The sequence below is a fragment of the Aotus nancymaae genome, unplaced genomic scaffold (genome assembly GCF_030222135.1).
Source record: "Aotus nancymaae isolate 86718 unplaced genomic scaffold, 86718_ANA_hifiasm-v0.15.2.pri h1tg000065l, whole genome shotgun sequence".
NCBI classification, from domain to species: domain Eukaryota; kingdom Metazoa; phylum Chordata; class Mammalia; order Primates; family Aotidae; genus Aotus; species Aotus nancymaae.
The window spans coordinates 8,750,470-8,756,565 of record NW_026988480.1 but is presented as its reverse complement, the minus strand read 5'-3'; positions in this window follow the sequence as shown (position 1 = coordinate 8,756,565).

Genomic DNA, 6,096 nt, shown 5'->3' with positions numbered 1-6,096 from the left:
GCTCTTCATCCTTGGGAGATAAGGGCAGGACGTAGGGCCTTTGCTCAGCTTTACATCATCCCCTGTGTTGACCATGGAACACAAACAGAACGTCACTTTGTTTTTCTTCCCCCATGTTAAAACAACTTCCTTGGTGTCCCTGGATTGCAGCATTTCTTCCCTTTGAAAGTTTGACTTTGCTCTTGACTCTTGTATTGTTTTTCAGAGCACGGATTGCCCAATTTTCAGCTGCTGGTGAGTAAGCAGCATGCTGCACGAAGGCAGAACTGGGAGCAGTGGATGATGGAAATGCCCTGTGATTGCACCACCCCAGAGGCCCAGCCCTGCCTGCGGTAGTGGAATGAACCACCATGCAGCTCAGGATAACAGCTCCTGTTCATGCGGTGCTTTCTTGTATCAAGTACTCCTTCATCCCCATCTTACGGGGTGAAAAAATGGAGGCTTGGGGCCTTAAGCACCATGCTAGGACATAGAAATCTAAGGCTCATGCACAGTCTTGCTCCAGAGCTGCTCTGCTGCTGATACTTCCCAACTTTCATAACCTCCCCTTCAAGGGCTAACACAACTGTCGGAGTTGAGTTGTTGAGGGCAATGGGCAGCACTTGTTCTTGCAGTTCCCACAACAAACAGACAGATGCATAATGAAGTGCCATCAAATTACCGGCAGAGGCCATGTGTGGCCCTATTCATAGGCACCCATCGAGTGACACAATGGGACTGCTGTGATGATGTGTCCCTCGCCTTTTCTCAACCACTGATAGTGGTTTCCTTTTCTTTGCAGCACAGAGAATTTGCAATGAGGCAGGAAGTCTCCTGGTCCCTGGTTTAATACCCTTTTTTGCTCAGTTGATTTAATACAAAATCCATATCTAGCACTGAAATCTTTCCACACTTACCCCAAACAACTGTTCATCCCTGCCTCCCAAAATACGCTCCCAGTTGCCACTGCACATGCAGACATCTTCGGCCCTAGCCCATATCAAATGCCTGTAAGGTGTGGCAGGAAGGGTAAAGGCTTTGATTTGGGCAAAGAAAGGGCTTCACCTCCAGTTGGTGGTGATGAGGACTACTGGCAACTTTGGCATGTGTTACTTGGCATGAGGTATGCCCAGTATAGTAAGCGCTTATGAAACACTGGCTCCTCCGCCCCTCTCTGCTCTCGTGCTCTGATTCCAGGTGTCCTGTGAAATTTGATTCATGGTTCTTCATCAAATGGGCAGGGGGCACCTATTGGTGCCTGTGTCGTGCTGGGCAAAAGGACATCTACATGCTTGCCCCTGTTCACTAAACCAGGTGAGACACACACACGTGCATGCGCGTGCACTCGCGCACACACACACACACACACACATGTAGATAGGCATTTATTTTAGCTCTTCAGCATGAGTATAACCCAATGTAACATCAGGTTTCAAGCACATACAGGGGGCCACCGAAGTCAGGCTGTGCAGAGGCAAGACATTTATGGTGGGTCCCCAGAGATGGAGAAGGGGTCATAGGAGGAAGGAACAGTACCATGTCAAAGTCCCCTTAGAGTAGACGATGACTCCCAAAGACCATACTGAAGCACACAGTTTTGTACGTGGCTCCAGGAAGTCCAAGGGGCCTTGAGCCAAGGCATGGACCTCGTCTATGGCTCTCTGGCCTTCCTTATCTCTCTCCAGCTCTTCCTCTCACCAGTTTTGGTGGCTATGTGGGCCATCCCATCTGAAGCATTGTTCCCTATTCCCCTTCTTGATGTTCTTTTCTTTCTTTCATGCATTAATCACAAGCTGCAGTGCATTTGTTAAAGTATTTGTTTACTGTTTTTCCTCCTCTAGATCTTTGAGGGTGAGGCTCTGCCTCGTTCATGGCTGATCCTCAGCTTCTGTCTGGGTGTCTGGCTGGTGCTAGGAAGGGTGGAGGAATAAGGAGTCCCCAGGCACCTGCTCCCTCCCTGGTGATCTTTCAGAACCAACCTTCCTTCCTTCCTTCCTTCCCTCCTTCCTCCCTCTCCTTCCTGTCTTTCTTCCATTCTTTCTTTCTTTCTATCCCCTCTCTCTTTCTTTAGACAGGGTCTCACTCTGCCATCGAGGCTGGAGCGCAGTGGTGCAATCATAGTTCATTGTAGTCTCAAACTCCGGGGTTCAAGTGATCTTCTCACCTCAGCCTCCTGAGCAGCTGGGAATACAGTCATGTGCCACCACACCTGGCCAATTATTTTTATTTTTGTAGAGACAGGGTTGTGCTTTGTCACCCAGGCTGGTCTCAAATTCCTGGCCCCAAATGATTCTTCCACATCATCCTCTCAGCGTTGGAATTGTAGGCATGAGCCACTGTGCCTGACTCGGAACCTCCTTTGGAAGGATGCCCACTCTCTTAGCCTGCTTACACCTCTGTGGTGGTGGCCTGCTGCCCTAACAAGGAGCCTAAACCCCTTTGCACAGCCTCCAGGTCTCTTTGTGCCTGCTCCCCTGGCTGCTCCCCGGTCGCTCCCTGCCTGTTATTCCAGCTCCCAGGGAGGAAGAACTACTGGCTCTTACCTGAACACACTGCACTCTTCCCAGCTGTCTGCTGTCACCCCACCATCATCTCTGTTCTCTCACATTGCACACCCCGTCCTTTGCTGGTTAGGAGAAGCCCACTTACCCTCCAAAACCAGCCATGGCCAGCAGCTTATGCAGACGTTCCCAGACACGAATAGACCTGCTGTCTCTTCCTACCTCATTTATTCTAAGGGTGAGGTTGCAAGTAGCCCTTGACAGACCACCCTCCTATTAGAAGGGGGCAATATTGGGGCTCAGTGTAAGGCATCATCACCCCTTTCTCCCACACCTAGCTCAGTACCTGCCCACATTGGAAGGGTACCCTTCCCCCCTGCTCCGCTGCAGCCACTGCTGGGTGAGGAAAAGAATGCAGACAGAGCTTGGGAGCTTGAGTTGGAGAAGCTGGAAAGCTGGAAAAAAGAGCAATTCACTCTGAAGGGGCGGCTGCTGGAGGTGGGGGATGTCAGCATAGAGTCCTGAAAGAAAGAGCTTCTGGGATGGATGGAAGAGACCATGGACCTGATGAGCATAGTAGGGTGAGGGAAGTTCGGGCACTGAGATCAGCAAGGCCAGAGTCATGGGGCTAGTGTCAGTCCAGCTGGGGCTGAGGTGCAGTGGGTCAGGAGGCCTCTCTCCGAGGGCCTACCCTGCATTTTGAACCTCTTTTCCTGTCTCCCTTGGGTGCTTCCCCAGCTTGCCCAGCCAGCCGTGAGAGTCAGAGCACTGAAGACAGGCCAGGCTGTAACCCCTGCCGGGGGGCAGTGGGGCCTGTGACTCCGACCTGCCAGGGCAGGGCAGCTCACTCCCACACGGGATGGATGGATGGATGGACAGACGGCCTACACAGACCGGGAGAGAGGGGTCTGGCTCCATCTGTGTTGACAGAGGGTCAGGAGTAGGAGGAGAACTCTGTCTCGATTCAGGGGCTGTTTGGTTTGCTATCGCTATGAGGCAAGCAAGGGAAACATTTGGGCAATCGATCCTTGCGGGGAGGAATTTCCACTACGTGCAGAGCAAGTGAGACCTCGGGGAGGATGGGTGGGATGAACACTGAGCAAGTACACAACTGTTCAGGGCGGAGTGCACTGCCTAGCACGCAGCGGGGGCCTCCAAATATTTACCAGAGAATTGCCTCTTTATCGTTAAGAAAACATTTCAAGTGTGGGCACCGATTGCAAGCTAAGGAAGTCAGAAAGAAAATCCGGAGCACACATTCTTCTTCAGGAAATGAAATTGCTTAGGGATCAACCCTAAAAATAACGTCAAAAAATTCAAAACCGTTGGTCAGATCCTTTACCAAACGTCAAACTCTACTCTGTAAAAAAGAAAAAAAATGACAAAGAATCATAAACTTCCTGCAATGACCTCACTGATGGTATTTTGATTGCAGGAGACCCTAGAGGCGTTACTCTTTAGAGACTTTACAGGTAGAACAAACGCCAGCTTGGCAAATCCAAGTCACTTCCTGAAGGCCACAGAAACGGGAAAGTGGTGAGAAAAAGAGGTCATCAATTAATTTCGACTCAGTTATTCTTTTTTTTATTTTTGAGACGGAGTTTCGCTCGTTACCCAGGCTGGAGTGCAATGGCGCAAATTTGGCTCACCGCAACTTCCACCTCCTGGGTTCAAGCAATTCTCCTGTCTCAGCCTCCTGAGTAGCTGGGACTACAGGCATGCGTTACCATGCCCAGATAAGTTTTGTATTTTTTGTAGAGACGGGGTTTCACCATGTTGAGCAGGATGGTCTCGATCTCTTGACTTTGTGATCCACCCGCCTTGGCCTCCCAAAGTGCTGGGATTATAGGCATGAGCCACCGCGCCTGGCCGACTTGGTTATTCTTTAGATTGACAATGTAATAGACAGTTTAACTACATTTACAAATTCAGAAGATTAAAAAAGGGTATGTGAGGAAAACCAGTCTGTCCCTCCGTCTCATTTTTCACCACCACCCACAAGAAGGCATTGCTATTAATTTCTTATGTATTCCTCTCAAGACATTCAATAAATGTAGAATCAGTCACATACATTCATCTTACTTTTATTGTACACAAACAGAACCACATTCTGTACTTTCTCATCTGTACTTAGCTCGGAGATTTTACTTAAGTTGAATCACTTTACTTATTTTAGAGATTTTTCTCTATCAGAAAATCAGAGTTGCTCTTTCTTGTTGATGGCTGTCTGTCTTCCAGTGGAAGGACGCCCCAGGGTTTACGTATCCAGCACCTAGAGATGGGCGTTTAAGTTGTTTGCTGTATGACTTCAGAATAGAGATTGGCTCGTGTATTTTTTCACATAAGTGTAAAATGATCTCTCATGTCTGTCTCATCATCTGTAGGATAAACGGCTGAGGGTGGCATTGTTCACACAGACCTTTCTAGCCCAGCTTCAGAATTTCAGGGCGGTTATTATTTTCACCTGCCGTTACACCTGCCCTGAAGGAAGCAGCAGGGATCATTTCCTTGAATGTAAGAATGACCGTCACTTGAGATGTTTCAGCAATGCTCTGCTGTTTCAGAGCATTTTAGCCAGATTACTGAGAAAGGCATTTACTTAGGGCTTGCTTACCGTAAACAGTTGGGCATCAGAAATGTGAATTCTTGTCCAGGATGCACCACTGTAGCCTCTGTGACTTTGACCTGGCAATATCATTCCTTCTCTGGCCTCAGTGTTCTCCTCTGTAAAGCAAGGGGCTGGAAAAGCCACCTCCAATTTCCCAGTTTGGCAACACCACTCCTAAAGAACCTGAAGGGATGACAGGAGAACCAGGCTTGGAGGTAGGGTAAGCCCTGAACCTGTGCCTGGAATGGGAGGCAAAGATGGTGGCAGGTGGGTGGGAAAATGTGGGGTTTGAGGTTCACAGAAGTGAAAATGCAGGCCTGGAGCGTGGCACACTCCCTGATCACAGCTCTCCGCTGGAAGGCCACGGAGAGGGTGCTGGGGAGAGCCTGCAGCTCCTGGAGATGAGCCTGTTTCTGACTTTCTTTGAAAGATTTTTTATCTCGTGACTTCTTTCCTGTGAAAGAGAATATCCAAAAATGAAAATTTTAAAGAGAAAACCTTTGCATTCGCTACTGATAAATATCTGGCCTATGCTGGAAAGTCATGGGTGCCCTGGGGTCCTGGCTCACTGCTAACGAAGCCTTGGTAGACCTTCTTAACTGCCCCTCTAAAGAGCTGAAAGGCTCTTGGAGGTAGAGTGAGATTGGGGAGCTCGGTGGAGCTTTAGGATGAACTGTGATTTTTTTTTTTTTTAATAGGTTGGAGGCTTTTTTGTTTTTCCCCTGCAGAAAGAGAAGCAGTTCTAGGCTTTTCCACAGATAATCTGCTAGAACTTGCAGAGACCTGGATTCTAACCGCATCTCTTTCCTCACTCAGGGCCTTGGTTTCTGCATTTGAGATCTGCTGGGTGGGCTGATGTTCTCTGTGTCAACTAAAAAGCCTGGCCAGCTAGGCCTGGACTGTCTTTTTAACAAAAACAAACACCATCCCCCTCCCAGCTGTGCGCTTCTTAGAACTGGACTTTAACTCAGGGCCTGAACCCCCCTAACAACAGGACAAACAATCTGA